The following is a 16882-nucleotide window of genomic DNA, read 5'->3' on the forward strand; positions in this document are numbered from 1 at the left end:
AGGCTGGGTAGGATGGTCCTTTGAGCAACTTTGTCTAATGGATGATGTCCCTGCCCATGGCAGGATGATCTTTAAGGTACTTTCAAACCCAAAAGGTTCTGTGATGATTCTCTGATTATCTGTGCTGTATAAAGGCTTTTAATTTTCAGCAGACACCAGTAGATGTTGTGGGGAGATAGGATGCCATTTGCAGCCCTTAAATTAAATGTGAAGCCTACATTTGGACAAGTGTTTGTGTAGAGGTAAATAGGGTTCTGCCAAATAATCATTCTCTAATCAACATAAATGGGAACAGTGGTGCAAAAGTCAGACATGGCACTGTAGGGGAAAGGATCATGATGGAAAAAAAATAAAGGACCCACAAAGACCTGACCAATTCCAATGAATATGAAACTGTTCTCTTTAATTTTCAAGAAAGTAAGGAGATGGACAAAAATTAATTTTATTCATATTAATTAAGGGGCACAACAGACTTTGGGCCACTTTTCCCACCTTCCACGTTGAAAGTGAGAGCAATAGGAACCAATAAATGGCAAATAAATCAAACGTCTCGTGTTAGTCAGAGGAGTTGCACCAGCTGTGTCTGCTGGGAGTCCTGTGCTTCTTTCCAGACAGGCTGGCTGGGGGAGGCAAGCATGGGAGCAAGAGGACAGATGTGAGGAGCTCCTTCTTTGGCTAATGTACTTCTGTAACCAATTTTGTTAGAAATTTCTTCAGGGAGGAATAGTCTTCTGGGGATCAGCATTATTTTTCATTCTGTGGCTTGCAACTTCCTGAGGGAGGGAGAGGTAGTGCATACTTAACAACCAGCAGCAGAGTCTTCGAAGCAGGGAAAAGCAGAGAGATGCCACAGTGAATTGGACTTCAGATGCATCCTACTGGAGCTGCCCCAAGCACTGGAGTAGGATGCTTGATGGGTTTTCAGGATCTGTTCCCTTAGAAAACCAAACTCCCTGTTTTTCTGCATGTTTACTACAAGGGAAGAGACAATTTGCTGATTTGAACTTATTTCTGTCAGATCTGGTTTGAAAAAAAAAATCCTTTGCCAGTGTTTTCATGGAAGAACTAAGCCAGGTATACAAACTACCTGAGGGTTTGACTTTCTCAGTTTATTCAAAAAAGGGGTAGTGAGTTTCCTTTAAGTGGTTAAAGCAAAGGGTGGGGAGGAAGAAGATGTGGGTTGAAAAATTAGTTACTAAACGTTGAATAGACTTGTTGTCTGGAAGGGCTGAAATTGCTGCTGGGTGCCCAGAAAGCCCTAAAGCTTGCTGGAAATCTTGTGGCTGAGCATTTGCATCTTTCCTGGGAGGAACTTCCAGACAGCATGAGCTGTACGTGTGCACTCAATTGCCATGGAGCACATGTGTGTGTGTGAGCCTGATGAGCCAAAACTCAAGGCTGTGGAAATAATTCCTTCTCATGTGGGAAAGAGATGATCCACTTACCCTCTGGCTGACTGTGGTTTTGTGCCAGTGCACCTCTTGGCCCCTACAAGACCTTTGGTTCACTTAGAGCAGAAGGGGAATACATCTCATGGGAATACATCCAGTTTCAGTGTGACTGTGCTGGTTAATAGGAATAAGAAACTATGACATGTCCATGCCTGGGTAAAAGGCTCTGGTCTCGAATCAGGCTGATGGAGTTAGTTCAAATTTGAGAGCTGTTCAAGGAAAGGAAGCTCAAACTCGAACCCAGGAGTAAGTGATCTGTTATTTTTGCTCTGGAAGTCCCAGTGAAATGGAAGATAATAGGGGTGGTAGTGCTACAACTGAATTAAGAACAGCTGGGAGAAGTCTGAATGCAAACGCAGCATCTTTGTCTTTACCTTGACTGAGAATAAAAGACCATTGCTATTAGTTATTACGTCTTACATCTTACATTACTACTGCACTGTGTTAGTACTTTTTTTTGGCAGGCACATATTCCTGTGGACCTGTATAAGTATTTTAATTCCTGGCCAGTTTTACAGAGACCTTCTACCTCATGCAGTTTTGGTCACATATTTGGAGTTACACTACTCACCACCTTACACTCGCTCTTTCAAATTCTTCTCAGCTTGCTTTGATTCTGTGCGACACTCTGCTCTTGCACCTACCTTAAGCTCATGATGTTATTGCTAGTCACAAGACATGCTACTAGAAATATGGATCATTTAAATGTGAAAGTTTAGTAAGCAACAAAAGAAATATAAAGAAATATTCAATCTCAGGGGTATGTAATCTGTCCACACATATTCAGCTCTGTCATCTATGATTCTCAGAGCAGTAAACAACTATCAATATCAAGACACTGTGGAAGTCTGAATTTATCTGCTGTTATCAGATGAATCTCTTCATTGTGCCTTTCAATCTTTTTTAAGATTGAACTTAAATTACTGCAGTCCCTAGGCACTAGATCTCAATGAGGCTCTTGGCGTGTTCTTCTGTGTGCTCATCCTTATTCAAACAGATACTAAATTCCTGGTAACAATTTTTAAAAAACTCTCCTAAATTAGACCATACATTTAAAAATAATTTACTTTGATGTTTCAAACTCTTAGTTTGAGCAGAGTCATACAGTAAAAAGAAAAAATAAATCAGAAAACTTTTTCCTTTAAGCTAGATTATTTCCTTTCTCTATTGTCAAAGAAAATGGGCAAGTTCATGGACTGCTCTTCCTTTTTTGTACGTGTCAGCTCCTCACTCTCATATTGATGCAAATGTGGTTCTTAGTTCATTGCAACTGCCCTAGGGGAGCATCAAAATACAAACAAAACAATTTCAGTAATGCAAAACCAGGTGAGGTGTTCCCTTGATTTTGCAAAGTCAGAGATGGGGCTGTAAGAACTTGAAGGGTGCATTTGGCCTCCACCTCTAGGGCAGGCAGTGCACAGAAGCAGCTGCTAGAAGAGGCTGTGGTATTCCCCTTCCACACAGGACTGCAGGAGGGAAGGAAGCAGAGGAAAAGAAAGTGTTAAAAAGGTAAATATTGACTCAAAGAAAGGAGACATAAAGGAGAATGTGGGAGAACTGTAAATGAGCCAGAGAGGATGGAGAAAATTTCTTCAGCAACTGTAATTAGGTTAGATTTCAGAAGTAATTGCAGTGTTCCGGCATCAGCAGATTCTGTAGGCAATGTTTGCCCTCAGCTCTGTTTGCTGAGAAGGCGGTGAGTTGTTTCAGCCTGCAGGGCCTGATCCTGGTGTGGTGGCACCGATTGCACATAGACACAAGCCCAGAGAGGCAGCCAGTGTCCTCCCTCTCCATGCCACTGGGAGCAGCCAGAAGGTTTGCAGGGAATGGAAGTGGTGAGTGCAGAGATGAAAACACTGTGGCATGTGTGGATGAAAACACACAGCCTAAGTGAAGAATATGTATTTAATTGAGCTGCCGATGCAAAATTGTGTTAGGAATTTAATACTGGATAAATGATGTTTCAATTGTCACCATTATCTGGCTGATGCTGCCACCTCTGCAGAGATCATGGTGAGGCTGGGCTTGTGTTACCTCCTCACTATAGGTTGGAGCAGTAAGTGGGATGCAGGAACTGCATTGCTCTCTTGTTCCTTTAAGATACACTTCTCCTGTGTAAAACAAGATTATACAGGCTTTCTGCAGGGAGAATAGATTTCACCTTTAAGTCTTCTGCAGACATTTTACATTAGCAGTTCATGGACCATCAGAAAATCAGTTACCATTGGTATTACATGCAGATGAACAGTGCAGAGTAACGGAGAATTCATTTTACACAATGCTTTTAATAAAATGCTAAATAGAGCAAAATATTTTCCATAGGGCTATTTATAGGATCTGTGTAGGAAGTATGTCTCCAAGGGGAAGTTTGCACCTTTGTGATTTGGATGAGGAGTGAGTCTCAGCATTCTTAATGCTAACATTGGTCAAGAACATATTTCTGCCAGGTTGGATTGTAGATGAGAGCAGTCCATCATCTATAATGCAATGGCTGCCACTTCACGTGGAGAAACACTTTTTTTTTTTAAAACAAGAGTTTCACATGCTGTGTTGTTGTAGTGCCAGTTGTTGCAAGACTCTAAAATAACTGAATTACTGGGTCATTCTTGACGCACTTATCATCTTTTCCTGTTCTTGATGCCAACACAGTTTGCTGATTAGATTTACTGCATGTATTTTAGTAAATCATTTACTTCAGCACTTTGTTACAAGCAGACATACCTGCAATAGCAGTCCTACTCCTACCTGAGTTTGGGTAGGTATATGGGGCAAAGAAAGGGATTTAGGTGGTTTTATCAGGAACAGAAATGGAGGGTCAGACCAAAGTATGCTGCCTCTAACTGTGGCCAGAAAGAGAAGTCTGAGGAAATGAGCAAGAATAGCATAGGCACACACTTCCCTGGAGTGCTTTCTCAGCCGTCAATAGTTTATGCTTGGGAGCTTCCCATACGCCCATGTAACCACCATAAGCAACATCTTCCTGCAGAGAACCCCACAGCTTAACTATACATTTTATGAAGAGCCATCTGGTTTTGCTCAATTTGAACCTGCTGGTGTTATTTGGTACCTTTTTGTTCTTGGGTTGGAAGAGAAGGAGAGCAATCAGTCTTTCTTTACCCTCTTTATGTTCTTTGCGGTTTTATAGACATATGTCATATTCCCTCTCAGTCATCACTTTTCCTAGTATGGAAATTGCTCTGTGTTTTTGATCATCCCTGTGATGATCTGAACTTCTCTGAAAGTTTTCCACTTTATTTCCTTTAAGGTGAGGACCAGGACTGTGTGTAGTGTTCAACAGGCAATCCAAGCGCACGCACACTAAATCTGTGCAGGTGCACGATGGTGTTCTTGCTTTTCCTTCACTAATATTTGCTAGCACAGGGTTATGGCTCTTGTGTCTTTAAAACGTTCTGAGATGCATAGTACAGTTACACGAGCACCAGAACACTTCTTTCTGCTTAACTTTTATTTTTTTAAATAGCACATCTGAATCCAAAATAATAGAAATTTGTCTTAATTTATCTACATATTTCACTATATGAAAGAAAAGAATGGCTAGAATATTGCTAAAGAGAAAAGGTATTCTTATTCATTGTAACTTCCAAGATTTCTGAAGGGGCTATATTTAAGTATGTACGCAAAAAACAGCCGTGCTGGGAGGGGAAGGGGGATCAATCACAGAAAGCTTGAACAGCAAAAGGAAATGTTTCAAAATGTTCTAAACTTGTGAAAATAAAAGTATGACAGGATAGAATAGAATAATAAAAAGAAATCCTTTGACAATTTCCTTGCAATAGAATGTACTCCCTTCTTTTAAATGTTTTTGTTAGAGCTAAAACTGATGAAACCATGAGAACAGCTAAAATAGATGAATCCTTCTGCCAGTTGCTATTACAATCTATTACTTGCAGGAAGGAAGCCTGTTTGTTTAAAAATATCCTCCCTGCCCTTAAAGATGCAGTGAGATGTTTGCATTAATTGAAATCAGTTTTAAATATCATAATTACTGAGTTCCTTTTTCATTTCACAAACCTTGCTAGGTGTATTAAGTCTCACAAATTTAATCTAATCTGTGCTGCTGCTACTAAGTGGGACTGATACGGCACTATAGAAAACTAGCAGTGATGACCTGAGTTTCAGTCCGACATCTCCTACTTTCAGGGTAACCGATGCCTATTTCCCACTTGGTTCCACCCCCCAAATTCCCCAGCTGATGCCCACCCTCAGGTTTTCCACCATTTCCTCCTGCAGCACTGGCCTGTACTCCCTGCCACCCTGGGATTAGTCTGACTACCTCAAGCCAAGTGACATGGAGTGCAAATATTGAACTCGTGCCTTCAAATGCCTTTCCAAAGTTGTGCCTAAGTATCTCAAGCTGGTTTATGAGAGTGAGTGAAATGGCCTGAAAGCTTCATTTCAATTAAAATAAGCTCTGCTCCAGGTCTTCTTGCAATAATCAGCAGTGGCATTCAGCTTTCAAAAGCTGATGTTAATGCTTTACTGGCATGAGTGTACTGGCCTGTTTGCTACTTCTGAGAAGCACAAAAAGCTCTGGTCTGCATCACACAAACAGAACTTCATATTTTCAAAACCTTTGATCTGAAAATTCACTACCCTCACCACTTCAGCTTGGCTTATATACTTGGAACTCTTCCACAGAGATACAGACATTTCTTTGGGGCATGATGAGCTTTTGACTTTTGCCTTTCTTTGATTATTTTTTTTTAGATAGAGAGCAAAGATCTTTTCTGCGAGCATGCCTGCCCCAGGCAGCCACTATTCACAGTGGAAGCTGAGTAACATTTTGCTATTCAAACAGAAATCTGAGTGTGTTGTACAATTGCAACAATATGAAGCCAACATGGCAAGATGGCACGGAGCCATTCATTCCTGCCTGGTAAAGAAGGAGGCTTTTGGAAAAGCAGGTGGAGAGAAGGGTATTGGCAGTATATTAGCAAGGCATGAAGCAAGGGTGAAGAGGCTGTTGAAGAACATGTGAGGTGTTGAGGAAAGGAGACAGCAAGAAGACAGGATGAGATGCACAGGTGTCTGGAGGGAAGTGTGGACCAAGACTTGCAGGGTTTGGTGTGACCTGGTGATGCAAACACTTTACTGAGGCCCTGGATACTTCAGCGTAAGTCTGAAGTTCAGTGAGCTGCTTTATTGCCACTGGAAAGTCATTTCACCTACCCACATCTCAGATTCCCCCCTTCCCCATATCTTCCTGCTCAACAGATAAGCAAAAAAGAATTGTCAAGAGAGGGGGAAAAGAAAGATAAATTATGCTGTAGCTGAATGTTGAGGACATGGGACCTGAGTCAAAAGATGACATGATTCTATGTGGTTTAGGGCAAAGGGATGAAACAACTTTAGCTCCCTTCAGAAGATCTGACATTGTTATGTTCTAAGCTCCAAATGCAGAGACATGATCCTGGGGATGAGGTACAGAAGTGCAGCACTCAGCCAGCATGACAAAATCGTTACCAGGTAGAGATAAATGTAGCACAGTCAAATTACATGAACTCCTCTCCCTTGGTCTTTAGCTGCTAAAGAAGGATGGGGCATTGAGAAACCCCTCCTGTTTGATGGGGCAAAGCACAATCAGCTAAACTGATCCTTTAATAATACTCAGGGAGAAACATATGCTAGTGCTGCTTTGTGTTCATTTTTTGCTTTAATAATCAAATCAGATATGTCTTCATAGACGTACTCGAGTTGTTTTCAGTTCTCATGTGTGTGATGCTACACCTTATCTTGCTATGGTGGATCAGTTTGTTTATACAAGCTTGGCACAGCGAGGTCTGCAGTCTGAGCCTTGGATCCCAAGCACTTTCTCCATTGAAATGGTACCATACACTAGCACTCCAGGCCTGGGTGCTGCAGCCATGCCCTCTCAGAGCCAGATGTGAATGCCAGGACTCAGATTTTAATCAACTTTAGACTTTCAGACAATAACTCAAATACATCTGGAAATTGCAAGCTGTTCATGTAAGCATAGCCATAGTGTATCTCTTTTCAGAGAGGCAGTATCCAGGATTTTAAAAAATCTCCTAAAGTCAGAAAAAAATCTTATGTGCAACCTCAGGAACTCACTTGGTTGTCAACAGCTAGTCAGGCTTCCTGATGCCGAAGCACAGTCCCTCTTTGTACCAAGAAGGGAGCTCCCAGCTGACGTCATGAAGGAAATACAGCAAACTGTATGCATCTGAAAGCACTGAGCTTTCCTGAAGAAATTGTTCCTTTCATAGAAGGAAGAGCTATGGTCTGGTGTAGGGGAAATCTGAGGCTTCTAAACATACCAAATCCATCCAGCATAGACTAATTATTTCTAACACTATAGACTTTAGTTGAAATTATGAATTACTTCAGCTCCCCTTTCAAAGAATCTGAATTATGTCTACCTGTCTACCTAAGCTTCTGCAATATCCACTGGAGATCTAAAGACTACAGCCAATGGAATGAGATTAGTTCAGCTAAGCAAGTGATGGAGTTTACCTTCTAACAATATGAATTTTCTCTCTCAACTCTATTCCCTGTTGACTAAACTTCCATTGACGCTATGTAGCTCACACAGAGATAGCTGTATTGCATTCAACTAAATTTAAGCACCCCTATCAGCAGCTCAATACCCCCCTATAAAGCTTATTATATATAAGACTCATCTGGGCAGGTGAGTGGCCTTCTGTTCTGCATGCATTACCTCAGTGTTGAACTTCTCATGTTGTCAAGACTGAACATTGAAGTGACGGGTCTGAAAACAGAATAAATTGCTTCAGAGTATGTTTTATATAGATGAAATTAATTTGGAATTTCATATTCCCGAGAACTAAAATTAAATTTCTGAAAGAACACCTGAATGTACCACCCAAAGAATATGATCCTGAGATTGTAGCCATTAAAATAACAGAGCTGATTGCCACCAAAATTTACCAGAGAAGCTGAACTAGAACTAGACCAAAGTTAAGGTCCATTCAACCTCACATACAGTTTTCAATGCAGACAGTCAGGAGACAGTGCAAAAGAGAGTGATCCTTCCCTTTCTGTGCCATCACAACTTCAGCAATCAACAACCACTTGGGTATTTTGTATGCTAAAGAATGCATCCAGACAACTTTACGTAGCACCTCCTTGGGCTCTCTTCTCCATGAAGTAATTCAAACCCTTTTGGAATCTGTTCCTGTCTTGGAACCCCTCAACGTGCACTTCTTCAGGATTGTATGATAATCAACTCTAGGAGCCCAAGCAAGAAAGACTGTAGAAAGACACTCCTAATGAATATAAAATACCTAAGGGGGAAAAAAAAATCACTTTCAGAGATTCAGTACTGGATTTTGTCCCAGTAAAATCCTTTGTTTTGGTCAGACATTTTTAGTTGTTGAGTTGTTGATTCCTGTGAAAGATGGAGGTTGACCGGAGTCTCTTTCTCCGCTTGTTTTAGTTCTCGCATGAGATCCAGGGTATGAAATCCTTACCTGTTCACAAAACTCCCTCAAAGCTGAACACATTACTAGTGGTATCTTTTGCTTGCACTTCTAGGGAATGAAGAAATGAGAAATACTTATCAATGCATATTGCAAAACACTAGTTTAGCTGAATCTTGGATATAATTCACAGTAACTTAAAACCTTAACAAGTTTTAGTCACCAGAGGATATTATGTTTAATAGCAAATTTTAATACAGCCATAATAAAATGCCAAACCCTAATCATCATTAACTTGCAGCTCTAGACAGAAGGTGTGCATGTCTTGGTTCATATGCTGAGGAAGATCTACTTTTGTTAGGTCATTTTGGTAGATAAATGTGCTTTTCAGTGATAAGGAGAAGATACATTATTTCCATTGTTTTATTATTCGCACATTTCTTAATGAAAACTGGGAAAACTAACTAGACAAATTTCAGTTGGATTTTACAGTAAATACTTTCAATGCATTTAATAGATGTACTGAGCAGTACTTACAAGAGATAATTTCAGCAGTTAACAGGAATATAGACTGAAAAATTGAGTGCATATTACTGAAAGATTGGAAACTGATAGATGAGCATGAGAAATTAGTACCAATAACTACAGCATAAATTACAGACAACTCAATCTCCTGTAGAACACGTATTTTTCATCATCACTGAAGAGAAACTCTGTGCTGGCATAAAAGCCCTGTTTATCCTACATGGTTCCTGCCTCTGTGTGTATGTCCAATCTATCAATGAATCACAGCTTTTCACTGCACCTGTTCTTTTGGGACATGGTATAGTGTATGATAAATTTTGACTGGGGTGGGAAACAAACTATTTAAAAGAAATTTTTTTGCTCAAGCACCTGCCTTTCTTACACTTTTTAAAAGCATGTCCTGGTCTGGAAAAAGCTCCTGGTTCAACGTCTCACATACACAGTTAAATTAAAATATTTAATTGTGCAGAGCATTAGTCAGTGCTGATCTCCTGGGGAAACAGGAACTTTATGAATGATGTCTGCTTCCCACTGTGAGGAGTAAAATTACAGTGTTTAAAGAATATATGTGTTAAGCACCTAAGGCTGTTTAGAGAACCCTGAGATACCATAATAGACTGTCATGGTATTGCAAAAGAGGAGTTTTGTGAAGCAAGGTATTTAGTTTGGAAGCTGAAAGGAAGTAATTGTGAAATAAAATGGGGAAAAAAATCATTTGCTGATAAGCAATTTGCTAATTAAGAAGGGGAAAGGGGTTTTGTTGAGCTATGCTGATGGAAAAATACCCAGGGAATAAGTGTCTAACTGTATTTTGGAGGGAAAAATAAAAGTACATTTGCAAGTGTACCCTGTGCATCTCAAAAGCACGTTGATGGGTGTGAGCCCATGAACGTGCCAACCCAAGTGAAGTGTGCTACCAAGTGCCAGAGGCCACCAAGTGTGATAATGAGAGTGAACCTATGGTCTTTAAGCATAGGAATATGGATTTTCTGATTAGATTAGGATGTGAGTACTTTGAGTTCAGGCAGGTGATCTAAGCATGCAGCTGTACACCACTTTATGGGCAAAGGGCCTCTGCCTGCTCTTGGGACTGGAGCCAACAGGCAGATCTAGCTGGAAAGACAGGGAATCATTCTTGCAGAACCCTGAGGCAGGGCATGGGTGCCTCCCTCCTGTCCCCAGCAGATGGGGGTCTGGCGTGCCTGGTGTCCGAGGACAGAGCAGCACAAGTACTTTACCCAGACCTGGCTTGTCGTGGTTCTGGCTCCTCCTGGGGAACAGCCTAGTGCACAGGCACCTGCCCCAGAAATAACCTGCTTTTTGAGCCACAAGAAGACAAGGAAAGAAAACAGTAAATGCAAGGAAGGTTTCAGAATCATGCTGGTCTTTGGCTTTGCTCCATCTTTAGTTCATAGACCTGCCAGCCTGAAGTCCTGATAGTGCTTATTTCATGTTGCAGATCTGATTCTTTCCTGGGTCCACCCTTGAACAGAACTCTACTGATGGCAGCATCATTGACATTTCCAGTGACAGCCATGCATGTGCCTGCCATAAAGCCTTGGAACAATGCAAACTTGGCCATTTGAAAATGTTGGGGTTTTCTTACTGGGAGAAAGAGAGGAAAAGGTTTTCACTGATTTGTTTTGAATGTCCAAGTGACCCTACTGGGAACGAGGTGGTGTCTCAAGAAAAAAGAAATCAGAAAATCCACATTTATAATCCCACTTCAAGCCTACTTTAAAAACTGTCCAGGGCAATGTCTCTATCAATGGGGATCAAGCTGTGCAAACACACCTGTACTTCTTTCTGTTAATTCCCGCTTTCACCTGTGAGTCAGGAAAAGTGAAAAAATACTAATTTTCAAAAAACCCTTCTTGTCTAAACATTGTCTGTAAATTTTATCAGTTTAGTTTGTTTTTACTTGTGGAGCATGATTAGAAGAAGTAAGGGCAGTAGAGGAAGGAGGGAGAGAGTGGGGGAATGTACCTGCAGTTTTCCAAAAAAGTATCATGAGTTTTTCCATAAGGCAGTTTTAAGCTCTAAGTGCCTTGGCAAATCTGTAATGTGATTTTCCAAGTGGTGTGCAAAATGTCATCCAAGTTTAAATCTGTAATATTGCTTTAATCTCCAAAAATTAAATAATAATGTTTGTCTTTACTGTGTTTGATCCAATCCTGCATTCCTTTCCAGAATCAGTTCCTACTAATTTTAGTGATCTAGGCCCAGTAAAGCACATTTGACATATCAGTTTATTTACAGCTTGGATCTGTCATTGCCATTAGGTATCTAGGATACACATTTCGCACACATACAGCACATAGAGAACATGCACTTGTAGATATTTTCATTGAATATGATAATGTAAGGATCATTATCCTACCTAAAGAAATGCATTTGAATTGCATACGTCTCAAGCTACTCTCCAAACACCAGATAGATACCTTCCAAAAATAGCATCACTCATTTTTCACAGCAGGTGTCATTCATCAGGTATGAGGCTGCATCTAAACGTGTTAGTAATAATAATTCAGTTTGGTATGTGACTCCAGCTCATTACCAGCAGCCCCAGGCACTGGAGGCTAGTGAAGTCACTAGAGCAGTGCTGAAATACTTAATCCTATAGCAAATATTTAGTCCTATGACATGAATATTACACAAATATTGATCCTGTAAGTTAAAAAGACTTAGAAGGACCTGGCTTTTTTCCTTCAGCTGTCTGATGTGTCTCAGTGTTTGCTCACCTCCTTGGTCCTGTTTGCAGAGCTGGACCAGCTCCAGGCTTCCCATCTTAACCTGATCTGGATGGGGGTGGTGGGCACAGGAAAGAGGGAGAGGAGGGATCAGATCCTGACTCTCCACAGGTGGGACCGATGGCTATGACTGCGGATCTCCCTGTGGAGAAAGGACATTGCAGGTGCGGGATGGTCCAGTCCTCCATGCTTCTCCTGTCCCTCCTGTGGGATCTGCTGCCAGGTGGCAGCCCCAAAGTAATTTTTTTTGGGGCGGGAATGATGCCCTGTTGCTGCTTGTCACACCTTGGACACCTTGCTGCATTGCCAGGGAACACACGGCACTTGGTGTCCCCAGTTGCAGTGCCACCACGGTGGCAGAGGATCCCTGCCAAAAGCCATTTTTGGCATCCCCCACTGCATGGGCAATGCCACCACAAGTAGCAGATCTGCCGATGAGCAGTGCCGCCGCACAAAGGCTAATTAGGAGTCTGCAGGGAATCTTGCTGCCTGTTTCTGCTTAATTTGTAATATTCACACTAGGCCTGACAGAAAGCTGCTGAGGGGACAGGAGCGTTTCCAGTGGCCTTTAATGGGCTGTTTGCCCTGGGACACCAGTAATGACAGCCCTGTTTGCACAGGCAGTGAAAGGGCTCTCCTCAGGCCCCACCAGACACCAGGGCCTGTTGACCTTAATTAGATTTCATGGCACACTTGGCTCGGTCCTGCAGCAATTGCTCAGCCTTTACTTATATGTGCTGGCTAAATGGGAATGCCCTCCTAGGCAGCAGTTCACAGAGAGCTCAGGATATGTTGAGACTCATCTACTGTGCCTTGTACCTCTTTTCAGAGCAATTTGCCAAAGATTAATCTTTTTAGCAGTGTAACACTGATAAGCAATTGCTTTTCTGTTTATTATTACTCACTGTTGTTGCAGAAGTGTTTCCAAACCTTGCTTACATCTGGTGTGTTTATGGTGCTGCCCAACACAAACAGCAGGAGCCCACATCTTCATCCCAGGATGTTGCCACTCAGAAAACTGCTCTTAGTTTGCTTTTAGACAACTGGTTTTAGTTTGAAATCTCAGTTAGAGACACAAGGCAAACTGAGGTATACTCAGGTGACAAGCCCCAGGCATGGACAGCCACCTGTAGGGGGTGAGTCCCAAGAGGAAAGGGCCTGACCCCATTCCTGGTCTCTCCCCCTAGGGATGCAGTGCAGCTTTGCTGCTTGCCTGTGCTGAGGGGAAAGAAGGCTGTCCTTTGCACCAAAAGTCACAGAGCAAGCAGTGGAATTACTGTCCCTGCTGTGTCCCACTGCCTGACTTCTCCAACTGGGAAGTGTGGAGGAGAGGGTCAGGGCTGGATTCCTGTCTTACAGGAGGAAAGAGACACCTGCAGCCATCCCAAAGAAGACTTTGCCCTCATTGATGCCTACAGAGCACAGACCTAGAGAAAATCTTTGTCAGTAAGTCATGAGGCTTTATCCTCCCTTAGGGTCCCAGGAAATACAAACAAGATCACACCAGCTCTCCTGACATTCCTTTTCTTGGATCTTCTGGAAACAGATATAAATTCCCCAACAACCCATGGGCAGTCAGAAAAGGAGTTCTCAGGCTTTGATAATTTCCTTGAGGGGAAAAAATGTAGAGAAATGGGGAAAAAAATGTGTGCAATGCTGAAGGGACAAGAGAAGGGTGAGAAGAGGAAGAGGCTATGGTGAGGAGAGAACAAGGAAAGGTGAAGAGTGGAAGGGATGGAAAGCAAAGAACAAAGGGGAGAAGCCCTGAGCATTTGAAAGAGCAAGTAAATGAGGGAGCAAGCTGAGATGGGAAAGAGAAGAGGAGCACTAACTCAAGAGACACACATAACAAAGGGAAGAAAAAAAAGTCTTAGCAATGTATTAAATAGGAAAAAAATAGGTGAGGAGCTAAAGAAAGAGAAGACTTCCTTGTTGAGAAAGAGAGGTGAGAGCAGGCTGATTCTAAGGAGGGAAAGTACTGAAATCTGAAGAAATACATTACAAGCTAGACACACAAAAGCAGAGGCATAAACTGTAATAGAGAGCAGGAGACAATGACGTGAAAGAAGGACACAGGTGGAATGAAGAAAACAGTACATGTAACATAGTTTTAAAATATTAAATGTAGAAGTTGGATTAATAAAATATTGCTGAGCTCATTTCTCTCTTTAGAACTGTACAGTATGAAGTGAAACATATGTACAGTCTGGCATTGCTGTTCAAATCCGCTTTTAATGGGTACAGATAATAAAGCTGGTGACCGTTTAAGAGCAAATGCCATTACAAATGATGACCTGTAATCCACTGTAAACTCTTACCCTCTGCTTACACAAACAGACCTGGGTACTTGAAATGAAAAGAGGCTTTTATTTTTGTTCTTTTGACCATTGGTCTTCTGGCCAAATTTCACTTTCCAAATGACAAATGGTTAAAACACTGGGCTGCAGAGTCTGTCTAGAAAGAAAACAGTTTTATTTCATACCTCCACTATTAGGAGAAGGCAGTAGTCTATTCTGTTTACTACCAGTGAATGGCATGTGGAGGATTACTGAACAATTTGGCAGAGGGTAGTTTCTTCTTCAAGTGATAAGGTGGTGTGGAAGAGCTGCTTGTTGCCAGCACAGCCTCCAGCCAGCTTCCTGGAAGGCTCCTTGCTCCTCCTTTGCATGCCCAGGACCAGAATTGTACACTGTGCTGAGCAGGGAAAGGAACAAGCCAAGCACTTGAAGCTACCTGATGCTGTGTTACCTGGCATGATCTGAGCATCATGCGTGCAGAGGTGTGACTTACACATTTATGAGAGATGGGCAAGGTGTGTGATGGTGATAATCCAGGTGAGTGAGGAATGCAGAGCCTTTCCTTCTGCTGGGAGACAGTTGCCAACTCCAAAAGGAGAAGCCAAGACCATAGTCTAAGCAGTGTCCTGCCCTACCCCACAGAAAACATCCTTGGAAAACAGTGTGGGATGCCCCTTCTGAGTGCTGTGCTGGGCTGTGGGGCTGGAGGTGAGCTGCAAACTCAGGTCTTCCAACATGTGCAAAGAAAATGTAGTGCAAAATGTAGAATGCCTTTATGCAGGTCCAGTGATTTTTAACCACTCCTCCCAAGCTCACCAAACTGTTGCAGCTCCTTATGCAGTAACCAAGTATGATCACATTGCTTGACAATCTTCCCCTTTGTGATAGTTTGGAGTCAACTCTTCTACAATCACCTCTGCCTCTATCCTTCCCTCCTTCTCCCATTCAAAAACATCAACCACAGTCTGGATCCCCATCTCTCATCAGAACAAAAAGCATGTGACCTCTCCACCCTTTACCACGCATGCTACAGGAAAGGTCCCTATCAAAAATCTATTTTTAATGTTGTTTTAATCATCACTGGACTTGTGAGTTGATGTCAAGATATTGTAACAAGGATGGACAAAAGACATAGAAACCCACAAGAAAAACTAGTGATGAATCATAGTTTGAAGGGTGAGTCATGCCTGAGTACATGCATATGTCAAGCATGAGACTGGCATAGCTTTACTTGATTAACCCAAATCTGTTTTGTTTAAGTCTTCTCTTGCAGCTCTGCTTTAAAGGAAACAGTAACACAAAGCAGTTGTTTGTACAGTGATTTAATTTCCTAGCTATGGGAATATTTTGGTAGATCCCAGCAGAGCAGATCCCTGGAAGAGATATCCAGTCTCACTGCCAGTCCCAACACAGGGTCAGTGTTAAAAATTAATTAAAAATTCTTTTTTAATAGAGGTTTGTATGGTCTACTCTTTAAATTTGCTGGAGATGGAGATTCAGACCATCTCCATCCACACTGTAGATCGAAACTTCTCACAGCCATCATTGGATTTACAAGGAGAGGAGCAGCTGACTTTTAACAGAGGCAGTTTCAGGAGCACACAAGCAGCCATCCTGCTTTCAATGGCCCCCTGCTCTCCCTGGGACCCCTCACCAGTGACAGGGGGCTGCACAGCAAGCGACCTGTGCTTCTGCATGGAGGTCCCTGGCGGCTGCCTGACCACTGGTGCTGATGTGAGGGATGGGGCAGGGATGCACAGCCACACCAGCAGCAGCACAGGGTTAGGTCAGCGTGGAGTGATGGAGAAGCTGAGCCCCAGGGCTATCACCCATCGTGTGGTATCTCCAGCTGCCCTTTGACAAACACATTGAACTTACACGAGTTGGAAGTGATGCTGAGTGAGGTGATGCTGGCGCTGCAGCTGTTGCTGGCAGGGCTGCCCAACATCCCCAAAGATTAGCTGCTCCCATCAGGCACTGTTCTGCTCCATGGCCCGTGGTGAGGCTGATCTGCTGTTAGCATCCCTGTCAGCAGCAGGGCTACGTCGTGGTGGCTGTCAGAGGTGGGCTGAGCACTCGGCTGTGTCCCTGTGCTCAAGTGACACTGCAGTTGGGCAGACACAAGCCCATTTACTGTTGCAGTGCTGTGCTGTTCAGCTGGCTGCTGGACTGCTGGCATCACCAAAGCTCTGCCAGCATTTGTCTCGAGTGCTACCAAAAAAACCACCCCGACCCTATTATATTGTTTCTATGTTTTTGGATAGTAGGAGGGAAGGTCTGCTTCTACCAACTAGAATGTATCAACTTCTTATACAGGAAAATATTTGTATATTAGCAGTTAAGGATCCTGGGTCATTTTCTGCACTGATGCAGAAGGATTTGGGTTTTGAAACTTATTTAGAAAAGGACCCAGTGCTGATAAATGCACCAAATTTTGC

This window comes from Pseudopodoces humilis, chromosome 2 (genome assembly GCF_049639895.1).
Source record: "Pseudopodoces humilis isolate 2021_Gansu_Grassland_sample_001 chromosome 2, ASM4963989v1, whole genome shotgun sequence".
Taxonomy (NCBI): domain Eukaryota; kingdom Metazoa; phylum Chordata; class Aves; order Passeriformes; family Paridae; genus Pseudopodoces; species Pseudopodoces humilis.